Genomic DNA, 24,001 nt, shown 5'->3' on the forward strand with positions numbered 1-24,001 from the left:
AAAAAATTTCTTTCATATTTCTTATTATCAACGAAATTCGATATTGTGATGATGTCGCGTAAAACTACCGTCTATTGACTTATGGTTTTTACGTGTATTTCGTTTTCAATAAAGTATTATATGAGCTGCACAACGTGTTAAGGTGTGTTTTGTGCATTATTCGTTTTTCGACTTTCGGTTTTTTGAAGTTACAGTCGATCGCGAAATTCTTAAACATTTCAATTCAGTTCATTCGTCAAATTACAGATTTTGTTTTTTGTTTAGCCAACGACATAGAGTATGTAATTAGAGCAAAATATCTTTCCCACCAAGTTTTCCATTTCTTTCCGACTCTTTTTTTGTGCTTTCTACGTACGTTGGGTAATTTTATGGCTTATTGCCTTTTCGACTTATTGGTGTGCTTTGTTCTAAAAACTCCGAATCTAGTCCTTCAAACTCTAAGAAACATCAATGAATGTAAGTGGAGGAAACATCCTGCTAATTGTGAAAAGTCTTCATGTCTTTACATCAGTCGACTATTTGAAAAACCTAATCTGACTATTGTACGACACTGAAATCACGTCCGAAAGTAGCGAACGTTTTATAGTTTCGTCGAAAGTCATTAACGCTAATGCAAATTCCATTACCCGATCCGAAAGTATTTAATTTCTTTAATTTCGCTAATTATGCATATATATGAGCAAAAACAAAAAAGAATCATTCATTCAAGGACAGGTATTCCGACGCAATGTTAGCACGATCACTTTTCAAAAATTTACATTTTTGTAAAGAAAAATGGAATAGACAGCTAATGTAAGAAATGGCACTTCTTAAATCATACATGAAGCCACTTCCATGATTTGTTCAATCGAAACGCGACATCGTTTTTTTTTCACAAATTGTCGCCCTCACATCTTTGGTCAGATTTAAGTAGATCTACATACTAATCAGTTGAAAAATATGCAAATGGTTGCGACGTTAACCGTTTACTAGTATGCCTCAAAACTGATTTTTTATAAGTTAGTCTAAACTTTGAAACGCCCATAAAATTTTTGGCAAATGTCAGCAAATAAATTTTACAAAAATAGGCCCTGTTTTAAGACATTGATCGAAAATGTTGGTAACATACTTCTAGTCATAGCCTATATAAGCTTTTTGACCTGTGGAGGTTTTTAAGTCAGGGGCGCAGTATTTTAGTTGAAAAGGGCGTATTTTTGGTGTAAGGGAATTGATGATTAGCAACCAAGCCAAAGAGCTGTACTCTAAACACGACTTTTGTTCTAGATTTTTCACTCAGAAAATATCGAAACCATCTACTTCTTAGGACAAACATCCACTCACAGTAAGTCTTCTTAACGTTTTTTTCGAAACACGGCATAGAGGTGGTTCTTTATTGAGGACCGATTGGACCATTGTCCAGGGCCCTGAAGAAAATGAAGCGCTGGAAGACTTTAGCTGTAACCAGTATTGTATTTGATACTGTTTTCAATCTTTATAATGGATTGAAACATATCAATCTTATCTATATCTAAATTTTTAAGTTTTTGCGAAATATTCATTATTTAGAAAGGGACGACATGGAGCGGAAGTTTCTTATTTCTCCAACTGATGCTCCTTATTATAGACTCTGCTTCTAGCTACCAATTTAAATGAAATAACTATTTGCTAAGAATAAAACGTTTTTTTTTCAGTGCTGCCCTCAAAATTGGATCTTTAGAATAAACTTGAGAAATACCCGCTCTACGAAGTTAAGACTACATTCTGCAAACCCGCATATTACCCCACAGTTTAAACTTTGCAGAACGCGTATTACTCAAGTTATTTAAAATTTAGTTTTGATGACGTTACGCAATTTTTAAATGTCCCTTATCATCATGCACCGAAATAGGTAGAAATAACCGTACTTAATTAAAACAGATTTTTTCTCTAATCGCCGCTCTGATTTTCACGTGCTTTGACCGTCTCTAATAGCCTCCATCCAGTAACTAACAAACATTGCAGAACGATTCAGAAGTTATTGGAAAAATTTATGACCAAAATGATGTTCCAAGTTGTTCATAAACCTGGAATTCCATTTGAGTTTGCTGATCGATATAGCAATTTCAATTCAATTTTAATAAAATCAAACAAACAAAAAATCTCGCTCGATTGATGTCATTAGTTCAAGCGAAAGATATTAAAATTTCAACAAGCAATTCAACAATTATAACATGAATTTCGAATATCATGTTTCAAATAAAACAACCACCACAACGTTTCATTTAAAATTAAAAGGGCATTAATGTACTTACAGCGATATGAAAGGAAGACGAACGAACAAAAAAAAAACCCCGTCCATACACCGTCCATAAAAATGTATCCAGAGAGAAAAAATTACTATTCGTGGTGTTGAAACGCTATTTTTTCTGTGTAATATATTCCCGGCATTCTGTAGTCAGTATTCCAACCACGTACTCTAAATGTTTCTCATACCAAATCATAGCATCGTACACGAAAGCCTTCAATGATAACACTATTTTATGTTGGCTTTACCATCATCTCGACCAATGCATACACTCGACTTGCGAAGAGAATATCGCAAACATTTCACATCTTCATAGGTTCTCATACTGAAAGTCTTGTCCGCATAATATTTCCACCATTCGGAGCATATATAACAGAGTATTATTTAAAAAAATGAGAAATTATACTTTTATGTGGTGTTAAATGGGGTGTTTTGGTGTCAAAAAAGCAATATTAACCCGTCAAACTACCGCACATAATTCCATTGTGACTAATCCTCTGTTATAAATAATGACAAATGTTCGCTGGAACGCAACGTTTTCCTTTTACGTATTGATTGGGTTAAGTATCAGAACTTGTAAGATGCCAATTCGTGGTTTTTTCTTCGTCATTTCATTTCACCTACATTGTGAATCTCGTTCATCGTGAAATGGATGTCTGTTTGAAAATATATTTCTTTCGGAGAGCTTTTCTCCCACACAATTTGAAACACTTAGTATGTACGAGATGTTGCCACTTAAAAACGGAAATTTTACCTCAATGATGTCTTGCATTACACACACAGTATACGATGTATTTGTAATTATGTATACTCGTCTAACTATCTCCTATTGTTTTATCATCCGAATAAGTGCTACCAGCCACATACTCTGTATTCTGTATTGTCTATTGAAAAGACATATCTCAAAGGGAAAAAAGAATTGTAGAGTTGCACTGCTACTATACTATCAACAAGTCATTAGTACTTTATTAAAGACATGTATGTCGACAGCATTGATAACTACATTTTACGTGGAAGTACAATGCACATAGTGGGTGGTATGCATATCAGTAACGTTTTGTCTACAGTCAGTGAGACTTGCGCAAATATTCGTCTATGTTGCGTTCACCAGCTAGCCTTGAAACAAATATGAGCAAATATAAGGCAGATACTGCGACGTCGCCTCGCGTAATTTGTATGAAGGATTTAGTGAAAAAAAAAATCTGTTTAAAATTTTCACTAAGCAAATTACGACATCTAGAGCCTAATAAAGTATTTTGCCATCGATGTCACAAAAAACCATTTTCCCGATATCGATGTACATTCCATGTGTTCACGTAAAGAAATTCAGAGCAAGTACTTCAATTTATAAGCACACCTCCACACCTACAGTCATTGATACTTTCGCAAATATTCGTCTATGTTGCATTCACCACCTAGTCTTGAAACATCCCATGGGGTTGAAGAGTGTGCTTATTGATTGAAGTACTTGATCTCTTTACGTCAACACATCCATGACAGATACTTCAAACGATAAAATGTGTCAGGAATGTACATTGATATTTGACATTATGGATTTGTGGCAGAGTTGATTTTCGAGAAATCAATTTTCAATGTTATCAAAACTTTTTCGATTTTCTTGAAATTTACTGAGGAAATCAAGATTTTTCTTAGGAATTTCGAGGGATTTCAAGAAAGTGATTTCCCGAAAATAGGCTCTGGTCAGCGGACCAGTATATGTATGCAATTTGTGACTGGAGTAGCTATTCAACATTTCATTTGCATATTTACGCTCTAATATATTTCCAATTTTATGGCTATTGATCTAGGCGATCTATGAGTAATAATTTGCGTTAAAACAATACAGCTGCCCGCCTAAATTATTTTATAATTTTTCACCATGGCTCTGAATGTGTTATTATACTAAAATTTTTCCTAAAACACATAAAATATATATTTTCCATCTGTTGGATATCTAAGTTAATATTCTCCATAGCACGATTATTTTATGACTTCTATTATATATGTTCCGATGACTAATAATAATTCCACCAATGACGAGCGATACGTGTTTCTTAATGTTTGTGGTTTCGTATTCACAGTCACAGACTATTTTATAAATTAGTCGGCGAACAGAGATCGTTAAGGATCTTTTATTTGAAAGCATTACTTAAAGCATTTTCGCATAACGACCTGTCGAAACGATTCACATCATCTTCATTTGACAAATTCTCCTTTTAGTTTTTCAGTTTTCTTTTTCTTCTATTTTTTGTATCTGATGAAATTGCTGAAGAACATAATCTATTTCCGTGTTAATTTATTAATGTCGGTGCGGTGGAATTTATATATGATGTGATATATGTTGAACGTAGTCTCTTTTGATATTATTCGTATAATTTTATGCTTATTTTGTGTGATTTGAGTAGGAATATTATGTGCCCGGTTCAGAGGCATCGTACATTCGATGTAAATAATTTAATTGGATCTGACTTCATGAAATTAGCAGGTTCTCAAATTAATTAATTTTTATTAAAACGAGGAATTCACTTATCACTCGACGTAATTTTAACGTTTGTAGTCAAATTAAATCCGGAAATATTGCCTTTACTATAAATTACGACTGTAATGTGTAACACGTTTAGATTAGTGTGACAGCTGAGTCGAACATGAGTGCGATGTACAATGCTGTTTCTTTGGCATATAAGTGCAGCTTCATCAGCAGTAGCTCTCTCCTAATTCTCTATAGATCATCTTCAAGATACGGTACTTTTAGACGTAAACTCACTTAAGTTTCGTTAAATGTTTCGTTCAGATTTGTATCAGATTTTTTTTAACGTGGATGGCATTTCAAACGGCCTTGAAGATGATCTATTTTAACTCCAGAAAAACTTCGGGAAAACCTCTAATGTTTGTGTAAAACAATTTGCGTTGTTTTGAGAAGAATTGTTCAGACGACTTAATTAACAAAAAATTGCACATTAATGACGTCATCATATCATAGTGGTGAATTACGTACGTTATTGGGCATTTCGTATTTGCGTAATTTTATAATAGCCATGTTGGACGAAGGCCGGACGTACAAACGTAGAAAATACGAAAATGGAAAAGCGAACCAGGCTTCGTCTGATCGAACAGTATAGCCTAGCTGGACGGTAAGTCACCACTGTGTGTTACGCTACTTTATTGAAATTTTGCGTGACTCAAAGTTAGAAATTTCACATTTTCGTGGACACCCCCTCATCCCATTGTGGTTGTGACGTAATTTGTTTTTTTATCATTTGTACAATAGGCATGTATAGTATAGAATGCAATTGGGTACTAAGAAATGATGGTATAATTACCAAGAACAACCTCTCTACTTTTCTAATTGAAAATCAAATCGCCTGGATACTCTTGACTATGTTTAAATAAAAATTAGGTTATAATAGATCTTAATCCTCCATCCAAACGATCTACTTATTTATTGATGGTACAACAATATTTTCTTACCAAACGAAAACACGTTACTGTTAAGTTCAATGCATTACACATTCAGCAATCTATTACAAAATTGCCTACATAATAGCGACGGTCTTTTAACAACAACAACAAAATATATTCTAAAACATAATCAAAGCTAATTTCGTATCGCGACCCGACTTAATGTTCTCACATGTAAAATGTTTCATTTCAAACGATGAAGCAGAAGAAAAAAAAAATCATCATTGGCATGATGCCAACCATATAATGCTGGTCTGACTCAATGCGTGTGTATGTAAACACCGCGGGCTATCTATCGATGTCTGAACTTGATAGAATTCTTTGTGTAAACACCCGTTCGGATAGTATAAATTAAAAACTTATCTAAGAACAAGATAAAATAACAGAACTGAAACCCCCGGTGAAAATTATTTATTTTCTTTCTTTTTTCTGCATATTTTTTACCGCATATTAATTTTAGATTGCTAAGTCTGTCTTGATTTATCTTCTTAATCTCTTATGTGTTAATATAATACTCGAAATTGCTGAAGTCTATCAGATTTAAAACAGGAATCGTATTGAAGCGAGATGTGTCGGATATGTTAGGCAATGCATCAAAAGTGAAAGATTGATTAGTCAACCAGCATTCTTAATGATAAAGTCATAAATTGAGATTGTGGAGTTATAACATGCAAAGAATCTGTTCTGAAGAGATCCTTTGTTGGTTCGTATTTTCTTAGAAACCTTACGTGTTCCTAAATTTAGGTCGTGCAAATTAATACCTTGCAAAATTAAATCCAATGACAAATTAGATTTGCTGCCAGTAATAAGTCATTGTTACATAAAATTCAATGTATTCAATTCTCCGTATGGTCTAAAGTGAAGCAGCTAAAGAATTTATTTCCATTGAAAAACTCAGTTCTTATTCTAAGCTCGGAAATATTTCGTTTCATTTTATGGTTATATCCATTTATGCAACAACACACGTATCGTATGCATTCACCTTTGTAACCTTGCCTATTTCTCTTTAAAAACGAATTCGTTTCAATAGAAAGAACTAAATTTCATAAAGAAAAGTATCTCACATTATTCTGCAATCAACAATCAAAACTCTAGGCACGCATATCCGTAAGTTCTGTGTGTTCGTTTTCACTTTTTTCTCGTCATTTTTATTTCGTTTATATCATTAACGCAGACAAGATGGTCAACATAACTCAAACGTTTTTGTTGATTGTCGTTCGAAATTCAACAGTTTTTTTTTATTGAATCAGAACCGGCGGAGATTGAGTTTTTGATCTTCTTCGTTTGTTTTTATGAATTTTTTGAACCCAAAATACGTATTCGAATGATTTAAAATTGTGTATGGCTTCGATACAAATTCGAAATATGTGTGCGATGACATTTAAAATATTTTTTTTTCAAAACTGAGATCAATATGTTAATTTATGATGATGAATAATCGCCTTTTGTATCGTATGCTGTATGCATAGAGATTTAATAAACTGGAATTTATAGAGACTTCTAAAGATTTATAGAACATTTTTGTCATTCTTTTCAAGAGTTGAAATTTATTTTTTATTCAAAAAACTTGTGTCACTCGTGACTTGTGTCGATGGCTTAGAGTCAACTCAAAGTCGAAAAATCTTCGCTAAAAAAAGTTAGAATTTTTTAGCGATCTTTTAGTGAAATATGTTGTTGGTAAAGTTAACTTTATTTCACGGCGCCAACACTCTACTTCAAGTTTTTGAGTAATAGTAGATTATTGAACTGGTCTACTAAATGCGTTATAAAACGCAATACAAATAAAAATTATATTCCAAGGGTTACCCTAGAATTGAACGACTTTCATTAAATATTCGCCATTTCAAAATCTCGAGCAAAAACTCCAATAAGTAAAACAACCGAATCACAAAAAATGTTAGTACGAGTACAACAATAAAAGTCTGGCGCGTCATTCACACCTCTTCTGTAATAGTATATTACGTCCACGCTTATAAGTTTGTTGCTTTGGGAAGTGTGAACTTTACGGAACGAGCCGAAGATGAGTGGAGTAATCACACAAGGCAAAACAATCACTGTGATGTGCTTCGTAATGTAATGTTCGTAATGTACTTTTGCTAACTAGCGTTGAAATATTGAGCCTTCGTTACGTATTTCCGACGTCGCTCAGGAAAATCGTCGTTCCTAACTTAGCCTTTTTAGCGAATGAGAGGTTTCCAGTACGAGCCAGGGGATCATGCGTTGGGAAAATAACTAATAAGGGGACGTTAATAAAGTATGTCCTGCTATTTTACGGATTTTCCGACAGCCCTTTCACGAGAAAATGGTCAAAGTTATCTCAAATTCTTACTAACCATCACGTTACCTCGTTAAAATCCCTTTTATGTTAGCCTTGATGTACAATTTTCTATTACATTACAGAGTGTTGGTATACTTAAACTAAAACTACAGTCAAAGACAGTACTAAGGTTAAAACACCATCTTCTACCTACCTTACATTAATTCCGATTACCTAAAAAAAGATCACATCCTCATCACTTCAATCGAAAGCAAAGTTCTTGCATTCAAACCGCACCTTAACAGTTCAAGAACAGCAAAGTAAACAGCAACTAATTTGCTGCAATAGTTGGTTTCAACTAAACAACGAAAAAACGACTCTTAAATTACCATAATCAACATTTTAAACTTCAATTGTTTGGTCAATAAATTTTTTTAAAGAAACAGAACGCAAAAGAACCGAAAAACATCTTGAATGATGTTTGCATTTACCTTCACATCTTTTATTTTCAACTTTTTTAAAGAGTTTATTGTTACATTTATTGGTCAATCACGACTTTCGTAATTGTACAACGGGCCGGCTTTTAGATAATAAACCCATTGATTAAGATGAGATAACTGTGATTGTAATCAATTTTCACTGGCACTTTTGCTCACGATACAAATATCATTTTGTATGAGGCTGTAGGCTATCCCGAAAGTTCTTATTGAAATTTTGAAAGTAATTGAATGTTTAGTACGATGTACGGTATTGCATATGTTTAAGAATATCAGTTAAAAATTCCATTTTATCTATATGCAGAAAGGGACGTGTACAATTAGCGAATTATAACAAAAATGAATTTTCATTGGTTTAGCGTCATTACGAGCAGGTGATATTTTTAGTTTTTCTAAAGTATCGAAAAGTCTTAAGTTCAAACTATTAAATTTCATTTTTCTTACGATTCACTAGTCAAAAATGCCCACTTTTTGCATTTATTGTCAACAATTTTGGTCAAGTCAAAGCAATACAACACTTTGTCAATGTTGAATTACTGACCAAGCAATACAACAATTTTATTAATAATTTTGCATTTAGATGTTCATGTTGTAATTCAAGTCCCGAGTGGAAATATTGGCGAATCTATAGTTTAACACACCACATTCTGTTCCACAACCTAGCCTTCAACGATTGAAAATTGAAGCTAAAAGCAATTTTGTCGATCTTCCATTCAACCATTAGTAATAAATACCCACAAATCCTATTCATAGACTGAACGAACGAACAAACTCACTGAAACAATAAATTACCAAAACCTTAGCTTAACTGTTTAGTCAACACTACCAAGACCCAAACAGTGTTGCGCAAATGAACTGAAAATATCGATAAGTTTATAAGTTTTCTTTATCTTTCCCAACGAAATAGAGACTTCTATTGTGTATCAGAGCTTCCGTTCAACATAATTATAAAATGGAAAATGGTTTATCATAATAGGAACAGGTAGGCATTGGTATTAGTAGAAGAGTTAAAGTAGAAAAGAAGTCTGAAGCGAATGTTAAATAATGTTTTGTTGTTTATATATACACGTTACTGGCTTCGGTACATGTTTAATGTGCACAGCAGAAAAACCAACTGTTTCATAATCTCCTCTCATAATCATTATCATCTTATGATAATTAAAAATCAACAAAAGCAGTTGGATATGTTGAAGAACCGAAAATGTGTTAAACTGAATTATAAGAAAAAAACATGCTCTTTCTATCTGTGTGTTTGTGACTGTATGGCAATGTAATATGGTGATGAAGGCACCCAAAATTAAACGCTGAATAACCAACAAAACACCACTTATATACCATTTGAATATATTCGAATTAGCATAATCTCATCAGTAGAGTAATTTCGGAAACTATAAATAAATTAATAAAAAATAAATTATTTTCATGATAATGTGTATCGCAAACAGCAGACCTTTAGCTGCTGCTTTTTTTTTTCCTTCAATCTTCTTCTTCAAAGACAAGCATGGCAACATTTTAACGAATTTGACGAGCATTTTGTGTATTTTCCACTTAGGAGATTATTTGTTGAAGTGTTACTGGTTGGACTTTTTGGATAATGGTTGCGGTACTGATATGAATGAGATCATTGTATTTCGTTTCATTCTTTCTATGCCACCGCATACACATCCAGTAGCATTACACCGCCGTTTAGATAAACAATGTGCCTGTGTTTTCGATTATGGCATACAATTTTGTTGGTCTCCGGCATCATGAGAAAAGTAAACTAAGGAAATTGTTAAGATCAACATTTCCTTTGCCGCTAAAATTTCGTATAAAAATGTCGATATGTTCTACAAATAGATCGATGACGCGCTTTTGCTTTATAAAATGTACCGAAAATGTGCTGGTACTTACGTCGCTTCGTCAGTGTCAGAATTTCGTCGTAGACTATGATCAGATTAGTGAAAATGGTGCACTGGTTTGTCTAAAACGATGGGGTTGACTCAGTGGTAGCGTATACTGGTATTCCACCAAGAAGATCCGGAATCCCAGTGAGAACAAATTCTGTGTAGGAGGGATGCAACTACACAAGTCAAATTTAAAATCTCCAAACCATTATGTAGTACATTTTACTCGTCAAGACTACCGAAATCGAATTTTAACGCTAGTGTCCGTTGAAGAAAACGAGTGTCCCGTGTTGGAATCCGCAGGAATCTGGGACATAAGTTCCAGTGAAATAACGATTTATGTAAAGAAAAGTTTAATGAACCAGAACACGACAAACACACAATTTAGACTAAAGTTCCTATGATCACAAATTCGATGTGATTGCTAAGTTGATCTCCAGCATCCCGTAGGTGTAGAGATTAAAGAAATTTAACAATAGACTATGCCAATCATATTTAACCAATGATGCCATTTTAAAGGTCATCAATAGTGGTGACTTTATCACTATTTTATTTTACCGGAATCATGCACACATTCAAATAAAAGCATTTCCGCCAAAAAAATCATTTTTTAAATTAACGGACAAAAAAATTTCAGTTTTGTGGTGTCACTTACGACTATCTTCACAACAGACATGTCAAGAATTTTGTTTACCTGAATGGCAACATATTTTTGTATGTTTTCTTCACATTTTACCGACTGAATTAGCACGAAACGTATTGCAGGCAATTTCTAGGCACATAAAATTAAGGAATTGAACACTGAATGGCACAATTTACACCAAATTACTTTTTAAAATGAGATTTTCACAACACCCACAATGTTTGACCAAATTAATTTGTCTTTAAAATTATTTCGGAGAATTTGTCCTAAATTCTGTTTAAGACACTAGCATGAGCACACTCGGAACTATTTTCTGTGCGAAATTTAAACTGAATCACTTTGTTTTACGCGAAATACTCCAAATTTTCGACACAAACTTGTTTGAGATTTAAAATTTACTGTCCCGATTTGACATTTCATCAAAACAAAATTCAGTGAATCAGTCAAAACTGGATGAACTGAGTGAACAATACTACTCATACTACTGTAATTGCAAAGTTGCAAACTTAAGACCTTATGTGGAATTTGGGTGGAAAATGGCGCAAATCACATATTTCAGGAATTTATAAAGTGAAAAATCTTTCCGGTTTCAAGTTTTTTCGTCAAAAGACGAGACACGGGTATCTTTATTTTCAATTTTTAGCAGCTTTATGTAAAAAAATTGAGAAAAAAAATCATTTTGGCGTAGTCTATTGAAGTATGAACGATAGTCATAAAGAACTATACAGCAAAACATCGGATTACAAGCTGTTCCCGCTTTTGCCTCGGCTTTTGCAAGACGTTCTCAAGTCATTTCTTGGATTTCTTTTAACGCATTTACTCACATGCCGTCTTATCTTGCTTTCAAATATGAATTTATGATCAGTTCTTTCAACGATCACTTCAAAATTAAATTAAAATTAAAGCGTTGCCTTTTCTTCCAATAAAACCGATTGAATTAGACTGTTAAACTAAAAATAATTTGAAAGTGTTAACAGTGATGCGTATAATACATAACGCACAATGGACAATATTCATAAATCATTGAATGAATGGGGATTAGAGTCAATATTTGCTATTTAAATTCGAAATTATATTGAAATTAATTAAAATTAAAACATTTATAGTCATTTTAGAGATGGTGAATAAATAAAAAATATTATTTTATGTGATTTTTATTGGCTTATACGACCAACGACCAATTAATACAAGAAAACGATTTATATATTTCGTTGTGCTGGTAAAATCATCTGGTTTCGATTTTTAAGATGATATTTTTGTCCAAGGTTGTTTCGAATTTTGGGTATTTCTAATTTAGAGATTCAAATGATCGTGTCGTCGTTCCTTAATCACGTTATAAAGTGTCATGTTTTAAGAGATGATATCAAGTCGACATTTTCGACATTTTTTCGCTTAATATTCACTCTTATGGCTTAAATGCATCGATGTCTAGATAGGTGTGTAAAAAAAGGTTAAAAAAATCTGAATTTCTCGCGAATAAATCATCATCAATCATTTAAAGGTTTGGGTCAGCCGAAAAAAAAATATCAAAAGGACATTCATTCCGGCTTGTCTCTCATAAATAATTGTTCGATCGAAACACCACAATTAAATTGTGGATTGTAAAATGAACTTTGTTTTGAATGTGCAACATGAAATAAAAGTTTTCGGTCGGTACTGCTGCACACAGCCTGAGCATTGAATTTAAAAAATATTTTTACATCGATTGACGACGGTGTGTGTGTCTTCTATATTGTGTTAAAATTCAAGCAACTCGCTAAAGGTAGAAGTTCTAAAGACGATTTTATAGCCAATTTTCTGTAATAATTCACAGAGAGAAACTGGTTTCGCATGTATAATATGCACATTTGACTCGTCTTGTTGCGCTGTGAACGATAAAGTCGATGCGTGAAAGTAAGGCAATCGTTTTTTACAAAGAAAAATAAAAATGATTTGTTGTACGATGAACAGACTAAAATAAATTCTTGAAAATCCTGTAATCGGTAAAGATTTAACAACTCTATTTGGTCTGAATGACACCATCTAAATCTATTTGAATAAATCACACAGCTCACAAGGTCAAATTAAATTTTTATTTGGCAAACATGTTACTCTCTAAGATGCAGATATAATTCACGCCTTCTCCATTGCCATAAGATCAAAAGTTTGTTTAGCGAAATAGTAAACGAAAATGTACAGTAATGTTATAGTGCCGACTGATGTTGTCTGTTTAAGTTGAATTTTATTTATAAGAAGAAGAAAAAAAATCGTTTACAGTAACGAATACCCCAAGACTTATTACTAAAGTCGTGGTTTACGTCCGAAACTGTTAATTTTTCCTGTCTTCACTCTTTCACTCTTCTTGGATCTTGGCAAAGATTTTTTTCTTCTTCTTCTAAACCTTCCGTATCTGGTTTTCAGTTGTCTCATAAGAACCAGCGACATGTTCAACGTTCGTTAACTTTACCGTATCGATAAAAAAAGTGGACACGAAACTAAAATGTTAAGTCATTAGCAATTGTGTTTGCCGTTGCCTATCGGGTATATCGCTAATGACAAAACCTTTACCATATTCCTACATTTATTTGTCTTTTTGATTTATTTTTTCGCTGAAATTAGCAGCTGATAGAAGTGGAAACGATGCTAATGGTCTATCGGCTAGATGTGTTTACCAGTTGCTAGAAAATTGCATCAAAAGAAACGGTTTTATCGGTTCGCATACTTAACAAAATTCAACAAAAAAAAAATTTAGTTTTTTTGAAAATTTCGACATAAAACATTTGAAGTGGCTGCGGACAAGTTTATAATGAAGATCTCAAGGTCAAGTTTATTATGACTTTAAGATGATATGTGGTCGTAATGTGCGGTGTTCGAGATGTCGTATAACATATTTGTAATTGACAAAAAAAAAATTAAATTAAAGTTTTATGCTCGTAAAATCCATAAATTAACATAAATTATGATGAATTATTACAACATGTGTTGTAGTGGTATACACCTTTAAGGTTTCTTAATTAAAAATGACTTATCACTTTGACTAAACGAAAGACTTTTGTTTGGTTAATTATCTGTGGCATTTTGTCAATTCGGATCGTTTATAATACAATGATGGAATTTACTTTTAGCGTAAACAAATTGAATAATTTTAAAAATAAATTTTTTTTTAAAGTTGAGATGCAGAAATCTTTGGAATTTCAGCGTTAGCTGTAAATTTTTTTTTTACTGAATGAATCTTTGGACAATGAAACTCGTAATGAAAACAAATGGCTGAACTATTCACACGAAAATTTATTCAAACAGGCAATCGATTTCACAGATGCATTTCACGTTCAGTAATTAATTGTACTAAAATGTAGCCCATTAGCAGGATCTGTTGAAATACATTCAGCCAATCGTGCTTTCAAGCATCACCCAAAGATATTTGGTTTTCAGAGATTTAAATTCCTCGTTCGTTGTAAACGGCAAACTTAGTCAGAATACGCAAAACTTTTCCGTAAGTAGGTCAAAAGTTTATTTTTAAATCTCCAGTATTTCCCCGTTGTCATATGAAAGTTGTGATTGAGAGGGTGTGTCTTCAATTATTTATACATCAAATGCATCAAAGTAATCGAATCGTGCTTTTGTTTCCAACTTGGGAGGTGCGGGAAAACATAAGTGGGAAAATATGTAGTTTTGTTTCCTTTCTCGCCAATATACCTACTAGTGTCAGCAAAAACACTGTTCCGGGTAATTGACTACAAACTTCTGTCGCCTTTTGAGTCGCAACTTCCTTTATACGTTAGGAAGTTAGATGGGCACGCAAAACAGAGGTAAACAACTATAAACTCATAAGCTCAACGGGAAGTGTTTTTCAACGGATTTGCCTGTTTTTCACTAGTTTTTCAAGAATATCTCTGGATGTTTTCGCTCAAAAATCATGGGCGATACATGAAATGAAAGGTATTGACGAGACATATAGAATATCTAAATTAGGAAAATTGGTTGATCAGTAGTTATAGGCGAGAAAAAGGCGTTTTGCTTGTTTTGTCTGTTTTTTACCAGTTTCTCCAGCATATCTTTAAATCTTTTCGTTAAAAAATGGTGTGCTATATGTCAAATGCAAGGTATTGACGACGCAAAACAAAATATTTAATTTTTAGGAATATCTGATTGGTCGATTAGATTGGCGATAAAGCAGGTAAACTGCATATTTTCCTACTTTTCCTGTTTCCCGCACCTCACTGAATTTTCCCTCATTCCCATCAAAACTTTGAACGGATGACACGTCCGCTCCGCATCTCATTTTACTAAAACGCAGATAATCAGCTGCGTAACTCTTAAAAATTTCTCGTAAATATAACATAAAATTCTTATCCCGATTTGTTACACTTTTAAACTTGTTAATCAAACTAATTTTAAACTCAGTCTAAACATAGAAATGACAACCGTTTTGATATTATTATATGTGCAGCATAAAACTGAAACATGTACCTTTAACTCTCACGTAGAAAACGATGAGAACATTAAAAGTTGAGCTATGCGTAAGATACACAAAGTGCATCTCCATCTGATACACCCGTGTGTATATAGACGCACTACGCATTTTGTATACACATATATTGTCGTATATGCATTACGGAACAATGCTAATAATAATACAAGAGACGATATTCCCAAATGCAATAGGCCCGCTGGTACTGCACACATTGTAATGTCGTTTATATTTTGTTTGTTCTATTCAAGTTGTAGGAAATGTGTTAGCTGTCTCATGTAGAAAATGTCTTATCGGTCATGCAAGGTATTTAGGTTTAAAGTCTTTGATTGTCACGGAATATGAAAGAAAGTGTCACCTGTTATCTGTTGTGTGGAATGAAAAGGTTTTCAATACGTTGTTTGTCCAAGGCAAATAATAAATTTATTTTAAATGTAATAGGCTTAATAGGTGCTAATCGTCTATAAATGACATGTTAGAGAGGGCATCAATTGTGTTGGATATGGTAAAATAGAATTGTATAATGACACCTCTTACAACTCTTTAAAAATTCACTTTCCGTGAGAACTGAAATTGGAAAATAAGTAATGAATTTATGCATAAACTGAACGATGTAATTGTATACTCTTCCAACCACTGATCGACAAGAATGTTTAAGGAAAGGAGGAGAAACGGACAGTCCAGAAATTTTTTGATTAGTAAATCTTCAAACTCTAATAAGGTCCTCAAAGAATCATTGGAAAACTAAAAAAAACCGATAGAAATCCAAATAAATTCTCAAAGGGTAGAAATCTTTAAAAATCGATGAAAATTCATGAAAATGCAGCAAAAACGGAAAAGAAAATCATCCTAAAGCCATAGAAAATCGTTGAAAATCCTTAGAGGATTTCCTTTTAGAAAATCCTTGCTCGACAAATTTACGACTATTTGCTCCGACAGGTTTGATAAATGAGTTTGTCCACTACATTGAAATTTTATTCAATTTTGGACTGAGAAATCGAACTAAAACATTTTTTCTCATGACTTAATTAAATTGTTTTAATAGCTTCGCGCTGTGGGTGAGTTCTGATGTTGCATCTAGTCCGTTGCTGAAGCGTAACGTAAAAAAACCGGGCGCTGCCACTTCCGATTGATGGATAAGGTGAAAGAGTGCAAATACTTTAGTATCAAAGTGGAAAAGTGTGATATGAATTATGTAAAAACGGAAAGGCGACATTTCTATACTGTCAATATCGTCAGGAACAATACTATCGTTTTTTAAACGATATTATCATTCACATAGCGATAATTTTTGAACGACATTATCGTCTAAAAACTACATAATCGTTCGTTCAAGAATCGATATTTATTATCGTAAAATTGTCACCCAGGACGATAACACAGTCTAAAGTGTAAAATTTTAAAATATTGTCCGCCCCCGCACCATGTAAAAACTTAACCATTTATGCAACCATACCATCTACACAACAATAATCTAACTCTTTTACATAAGTCAGACCACACATTTACAACGCTTTTACATCAAAAATACATCAATTAAACATCAGATAGGGGCTGTATCGGATCATTCAAAACAGAACAAATCTGCTTCATACCACAGCCTTTTCGCAAGCATTGTTTAGTCTCCTATTCACCATAATCGAAGCGTACACATTTAATAAATGAGAAGTTCAATCCTAAAATGAATAATGGGAAACCTTTTGCAACGTTAAGCCATAACTTCACCCAAAAACCATTATGTTCTCGTATTTTGAAATTTAACATTAAATTCGTTTTATTTACAACATCATTGAGAGAGCGAGTGAAGCCGATGGTGCGTTTTGTTTAACAAATCTATTTTCATATAATAACATTCACGTTCCATTCGTGTATTATCCGCATCTTCATTTTATTAATTACAGTAATTACTATCGTACAAAATTCGTTCAATTGATTTGTGGAGATTTTCTAGCCGAGATATTAATGCCTTTCCGTCGAATAGCGATCCGATAATGGTTCTTATTTATCGTCTTTTGATTGATGTCACAAACTTTTTAGCCCCGTACGAAGTACAAAGGGGCTTATAGGATTACGATGCCGTGTGTAATTGATGGAATTCGAAGCAGACGGTAAGGGCAAAGTGTTTGCCTATGTTCATAGATGACGAATCTGCAATAAACATTTTGTCTGTCCGTCTGTCCGTCTGTCACGTCGATATCTTGAGTAAATCAAATCCGATTTCAAATTTTTTTTTTTCCCTGAAAGATAGTCGAAATAGTGAGGCTAAGTTCGAAGATGGGCATATTCGGGTCGGCCCTTCGTGAGTTAGGGCCACCTAAGTGATTTAAGGTCTTTTGGTGATATTTATGGCAAAATAAACGATGGAAATGTAAATGACACGGCAAATGATAGGTATTGTCAATACCAATCCAGGAAAAAAAAGTTTTTTTTAAATCGGGTGAGTGGACCGTGAGTTAGGGCCTTAAAAGTGAAATGCTACTAGGGCCCTATGTGTATTTTGCATAGAACTCGAGTAAATTTCATTCGTTTATCGTAATTTTTGTTTGATTTGGAAGGTAATCGAATGCCGAATAGAATGTTGTTGAAAAAAAATTAAATTTGGGTCCTTGGCCTAAGGCCGCTACTAGGGCCCTATGTGTATTTCACATATAACTGCAGTAAATTTCATCCGTTTTTCGTAATTTTTGTTTCATTTGGAAGGTAATCAAAGGCCGAATAGAATGATGTTGAAAAAAAATTAAATTTGGGTCCTTGGACTAAGGCCACTACTAGGGCCCTATGTGTATTTTACATATAACTCGAGCAAATTTCATCCGTTTTTCGTAATTTTTGTTTCATTTGGAAGGTAATCAAAGGCCGAATAGAATGTAGTTAAATTTGAGTCCTCGGACTGAGGCCGATACTAGGCCCTTCAAAAAAATAAAATTTTAGGGCGATTGGAAATTTTTGTTTCATTTGAAAGGAACGTCGTACGGGGCTTCGTAATTGCGCTATGTGCAATTTGTAAGATGTACATATTACATAATAATTTTACTTTAACTACATTAACCGGCGCAATAGGCTTACGGTCAAAGTAGGGTGACAGACACACTAGGGTCACGTACGCAATAGATATACGGATTTGTACGGGGCTCAGTCGCAGCAAACGCTCCGACTGTTCTGATGGCTCGTTTATTGTGTAAGCCATAAAATAAATTAGAAAAAAAAACTAGTGGCATACGATGATACGATACATTTCGACGCGCTTCATAATAACAGAAACGTTCAACAATCATAAAACAAAATCTCTGAAAATTAGAGCTACTTAAAATGTGTTCAACGAAAACAATGATTTTCATTTTTCTTTCTATTTTGAAAATTTACGGCTTCCAATTATTTCACATTATCCACCTACATTTTCCACATAAAAAATTATTATTTTTTATTTCTATCCTCAATAATCATCGTTACGATGAGTTGATGAATCGAAAGATTCGTTTTCTTCGCATTTTTCATATTCTGTAACAGTTTACCCGACGATATTTTATTGAACATTTTCGAACATACTTAACTATGAGTTATGCCCGTTATGCCACTATTGTCATTAATAGAGTGGTGCAACATCAATGTCACAGCTCGTATAACATTGACGTTGGTTATATTATAAGCTATAAAATGTATCATTCTCGTCTTTTATGTAAACAGTACACATCTTTGTCATGCCTCTTCATCACTTTTTTAATGCTAGACAAGAAATATTATCAGCAGGTGAAGACGACGATGTAAAGAAAAGAAAAACAATCAGACAAAAACATCTGATGGTAGATGGACGGAAGTAGTGTAAATGTTCATCTAATGAGAGAGCCCATACATAAAATGCGATATCAGATTTTACATTCTCAGTAGCCCAGAACAGAGGCGAAATAGTTATTTAAGTATCTGTGGTTGACGGTAGATTTTAAAATCTACCGTCCATAACAGATGCGTATACAACTTTTCGTGCTAAGGGCCTAAATTACGAGAAAAATTTCGAAATTTATGCCCAAGGCATTACAACAACTTTTCTCCCCTCAATAGACCATGAGCAAATTGCTTTTTCTTGACTACTGGTCGAATGTCAGTGAGAAAAGTGCAGCATTTTTTTCCCATATGGAGAAAACAGAACTTTTCTCATTCGAACTGTCACTTTGTTTATGTTTTCGAAAATGGTGTGGCGATCCGATGTTTTCGCTTTGTTGAGAGAAACGGCAAAACAAAACATGCACGCATGATAAACGTTGTTTTCATCTCTGATAGATACAGGAAATTCCAACTATTCAATTCAATTCAATTCAATTCAACTTTATTTATCACAGGACAAAAAGGAAAAACCTTGTACAAATATCCTTACGATTAAATTCACACTATAAAACTCTCTCTGTCAACACAACGGAAAGAAAAAAAACAAATTAAAACGAGAAACATTAAAAACACAAAACTACTTCAATGCGGCAATAAATGAGAAAATAATAACATAAATGAACAAAAACTTACTCCAAGGTGCTACCACACACTACGTCCAAGAACATTTAACATACGATGAATCGGAACAAAATAGTCCAAAAACGGATTTTCCCAATCACAGAGCCGACAAGCAAGCTCAATCCGTACAAACCGATCGAGAACGACTTTAGTGAGGACGAAAAAGATTTAGACACGCGTCAGAAAACCTGGACAGGGAGTTAAGCATTTTCACACCGACAGGAATCGCATTATAGTCAGCGACGGTTCTAACAAAGAACGACCTGTTGTACTGGGCAGAAACATGTCTCGGAATAGCATACTGACGACTACGCACCGACCTTCCATCAGCCAGCTTATCGAAGAGAAACTTCGGTTCCCTAAACAGAACAAGGCCATGCATAAACGAGCAACGCCGACGCTTCAGATACGTCATAATGTCACAACCTAACAATCCTTCAACGTGATCCCGAGTACTGTCGTAGCGCCTCAATCCATACACAAAACGCACACAGGCACTAAAAGCTCCCTCCAACGACCGAGCATCAGCGGCCGACAAATTTGTCGAATAAACCGAGTCACAATACGTAAAGGCCGGCAGTACAAGAGACTTAATCAGCATCATCCGAATCTTACGAGAGAAAACATGACCTTGATGCCAGAGACTACGAAGTCTAGCAAATACCCTGGAACAGATCAAGCGCACCTGGTCTCTGAATGTCAGTCTTTTGTCCATGACAAGTCCTAGGTTAAGAACCTTGTCTGCATATGGAATGACTACACCACCTAGCAGGACAGGAGGGAACAAATTCGACGACAAGAATCTAGAATCCTCGAATACAATGGCTTGGGACTTATTGGCATTTAGCTTCAAAGAATTTTCGCGAGCCCACCGATGAACTGCATAGAGGTCCTGGTTGATACGAAAAACAGCCTGATTGGCTGTACTCTTTGGGCTGGAATACATCAACTGCACGTCGTCTGCGAACATATGGTGCGACGTAGACTTCAGGCAAGTCGGCAAGTCATTAATATACATCGAAAACAACAACGGACCTAAAACCGAGCCTTGCGGTATTCCGGCGCGAATTCCAGTCAACTCCGAAAAGTGGCCGTCAATACAGACGGATTGGAAGCGATCACTTAGGTAGCATCGGATAAGGCTCACGGCAGAAGATGAAAAACCGAAGTTCGAAGCAAGCTTACGGAGCAGTTTGCCGTGATGGAGGGAATCGAAAGCTTTGGAAAAATCTAATAGCACCATAACAGTCACAAAATTCTTGTCAAACGACTTCCTTATTTCATCCGATATTCGCAAAAGAGCCGCACAAGTACTGTGATGCGACCTAAACCCTGACTGGTAGTCGTCGAGAAGCGCATTAGCGTCGAGGCACGTTGAAATCTGTTCTTTTGCTAAAATTTCGAAAACCTTCGACAAACAGGGCAAGATACTGATTGGCCGAAAATCATCGAGACCACGAGACCTAGTCTTCTTATGGACAGGGAGTACTTTGGACAATTTCCACGCACGAGGGACCGACGAAAAAGTGAAGCAGCTGTTAACGATATGCGTCAACACGGGCAAAACGAAAGGCAAAATCATCCTAATAAAAACCAGCGGAACATTGTCAAGGCCCAGCGAATTAGACTTAATCGACCCAACCGCTCTAGCCACGTCTAGGCTACTCACGCACGAAAAACTAAATTCGAATCCTAAGCTTGGGACAGCACTCATCCTTGAACTGTCAGATGGTGCAACAGTATCCTCATTAAGCGACGACAAGTGAGCACTGAAGTCGTCCGCAGTGAAACTTGGCGTCACCCCACTCTTGGAAACCGCACCCAACTCACGAAGGTTTCGCCAGACAGCTTTAGAACCTAACTTAAAATCTAATCTGGGAGCAAGAAAGTCCGACTTAGCCTTTTTAATAAGGTTGGTAGCACGGTTCCGCAAGCGCCTCCAGTCCTCTCTAGTCGCACGTCCATTTTTATATTCGTGCTCAGCAATGTCTCTGTCTAGCAAAGCACGCCGTATATCAAAATTGAACCAAGCATTAGTCGACAGCAGGGACTCCTTACGTTTAACGGGAACCAACGGCGCATGGGCGTCAAGGAGAGAAAGAATTTCAGAATTAAAAATCTCAACCTTATCGCTAACACTCAAAGAGTCGAATACACCATTCCATTGAATCGAATTAGCATCAGAACAGAGTGCTGCCTGATCGATCCTAAGAAAATTCCTCCTGAACCGTGGCCTATCGCTCGTCCTTCGGTTATTGCACAAGTAGGAGCCAAAGATCAAATCATGATGCGACAGACCGTGAGAGATCTGGTTGAAAAAAATCGCCTTCTCGGGTCTGGAAGTCAGACACAAATCAATGAGCGAGGCCCTTTCACCAATGGGATAATGCGACGGAATCTCACCCACGGAATTTAAGCCAAATTGTCCGACAATATCCGCAAACCTACACTTGGTGCAGGTGCCATTAACACAAAAGGAACAAACGCCATTGATGGCGCCAAGGAAATTTTCATTGAAGTCTCCAAGCAACAATACGTCGTCGTACGGCACTGTAAGTTCAAGGAGCACATCCCTCAACACATCGAGCTCCTCCACTTTTGGAGCTTTGTAGTACGCACCTACAAGCATTTTAGAATCAGGGAAAATAACTTCAATGAAGAGAAACTCAGATGAGACGTCTTCCGACAGTTTTAATACCCTAAAATTAAGACCATTACGAACGTAGAGAATGACACCCCCACTCCTTCTAAGCCTCCGATCGTTACGAACAATTTCAAAGCCTCTAAGCGCAACAGACTTGTCCGAGTGATAACTCTTACACCACGTCTCAGATACTGCGACTAGGTCGAGATGAGTGTCCTCAAAAAAAGACCGAAACTCGTCAATCTTGGGCGGCAGACTACCAACATTCACATGACAATAATTCAGTCTGTCGGACGACACCTTCAAAGTTGACTTCAGAATAACGTTGGGTATACATACCGAAACTCTGTGATTGGAATTTCCATTGCGACTAGAAGACATCAAATACACTGACGTTCACGTTTAGAGTAGGAAGTAGCTTTCTTGGCAGCACCGGAGTAAGTCTTTCGTGGCAGAATCGTACACGAAAACCAATCATCACGAATGTATTTATTGCCGTCATTGCATATAGCAAACAGTAATGATAGAGAGAGAATAGAAAAGAAACTTTAATTAACAATTCAAAAATTAGAAAGAAAAATAGCACAAAATCAAACCAGATCCATTACCGTATCCATGCCAGCACCGTGGTACACATCAGCCTAATGAACGTATTAAGTAGGAACGCAATTCGGATCAAATGTTGAGTCCTGATTCGCCGTAGCACCAGTGGATACATCAATATTCAAAATCTCCGTGTTAGCAGTCGATGTTACTACAACGGCAGGAACAACAGCAGGAATAACCGCATTCGAATCGTTAATGACAGTAGCCGGCATATGGTTTGATGTGGTCGTAGATTTTGGCCGATTTTTGAATTTTCGATGGCGACTACTACGATGATGGATCGGACGAGACGAGTTTCTGAAGTTGATTGGTAGAATATGCTCCAATTCGCTAATGTGATAAATGATGACCGGTTTGTCATTGGGTTCACGTTTAATGAGTACGAGTCCACTTCTGGAGAAGAACGAAGCGATCAGATTTTCCTTTTTTGCTGCAGAGGCCAGGTTGAAGATGGCACGATTCGATTTGGTCAGGCTTTCATTGACATAGATCCTAGCAGTTGATTGGAATCCGATGTCCTTTAAACACAGATTTTTCCTTTTCAAATAGGCCGACAGCAGGTACCGTTTAACTCCAACATCGTAAACTTTGACCATAATCGGAGCCGAATGGCGAGCAGCTGAATTAACATCGGAATTATGCCCGCGTAGTCGAAAAGCCGTAACAAAATCACGCTCCACGAGATCGCACTGTAGGGCTTTGCAAATATCACCAACAATACCAAATGGATTGTCCTTGGGCTCGACAGGAACACCTGTTATAATCAATTCGTTTTCCCTGGAAACTCTCTCAAGAT

At 35.4% G+C, this 24,001-nt stretch overlaps 1 protein-coding gene across 30 annotated transcripts in view; it reads left to right on the top strand.

The window, feature by feature from the left end:
- The window catches only part of LOC119074915 (basement membrane-specific heparan sulfate proteoglycan core protein), a 145,660-nt gene that overhangs the window by 1,639 nt on the left and 120,020 nt on the right, over window positions 1–24,001 (top strand). The window lies entirely within an intron of this gene.

The sequence above is a fragment of the Bradysia coprophila genome, unplaced genomic scaffold (assembly GCF_014529535.1).
Source record: "Bradysia coprophila strain Holo2 unplaced genomic scaffold, BU_Bcop_v1 contig_151, whole genome shotgun sequence".
Taxonomy (NCBI): domain Eukaryota; kingdom Metazoa; phylum Arthropoda; class Insecta; order Diptera; family Sciaridae; genus Bradysia; species Bradysia coprophila.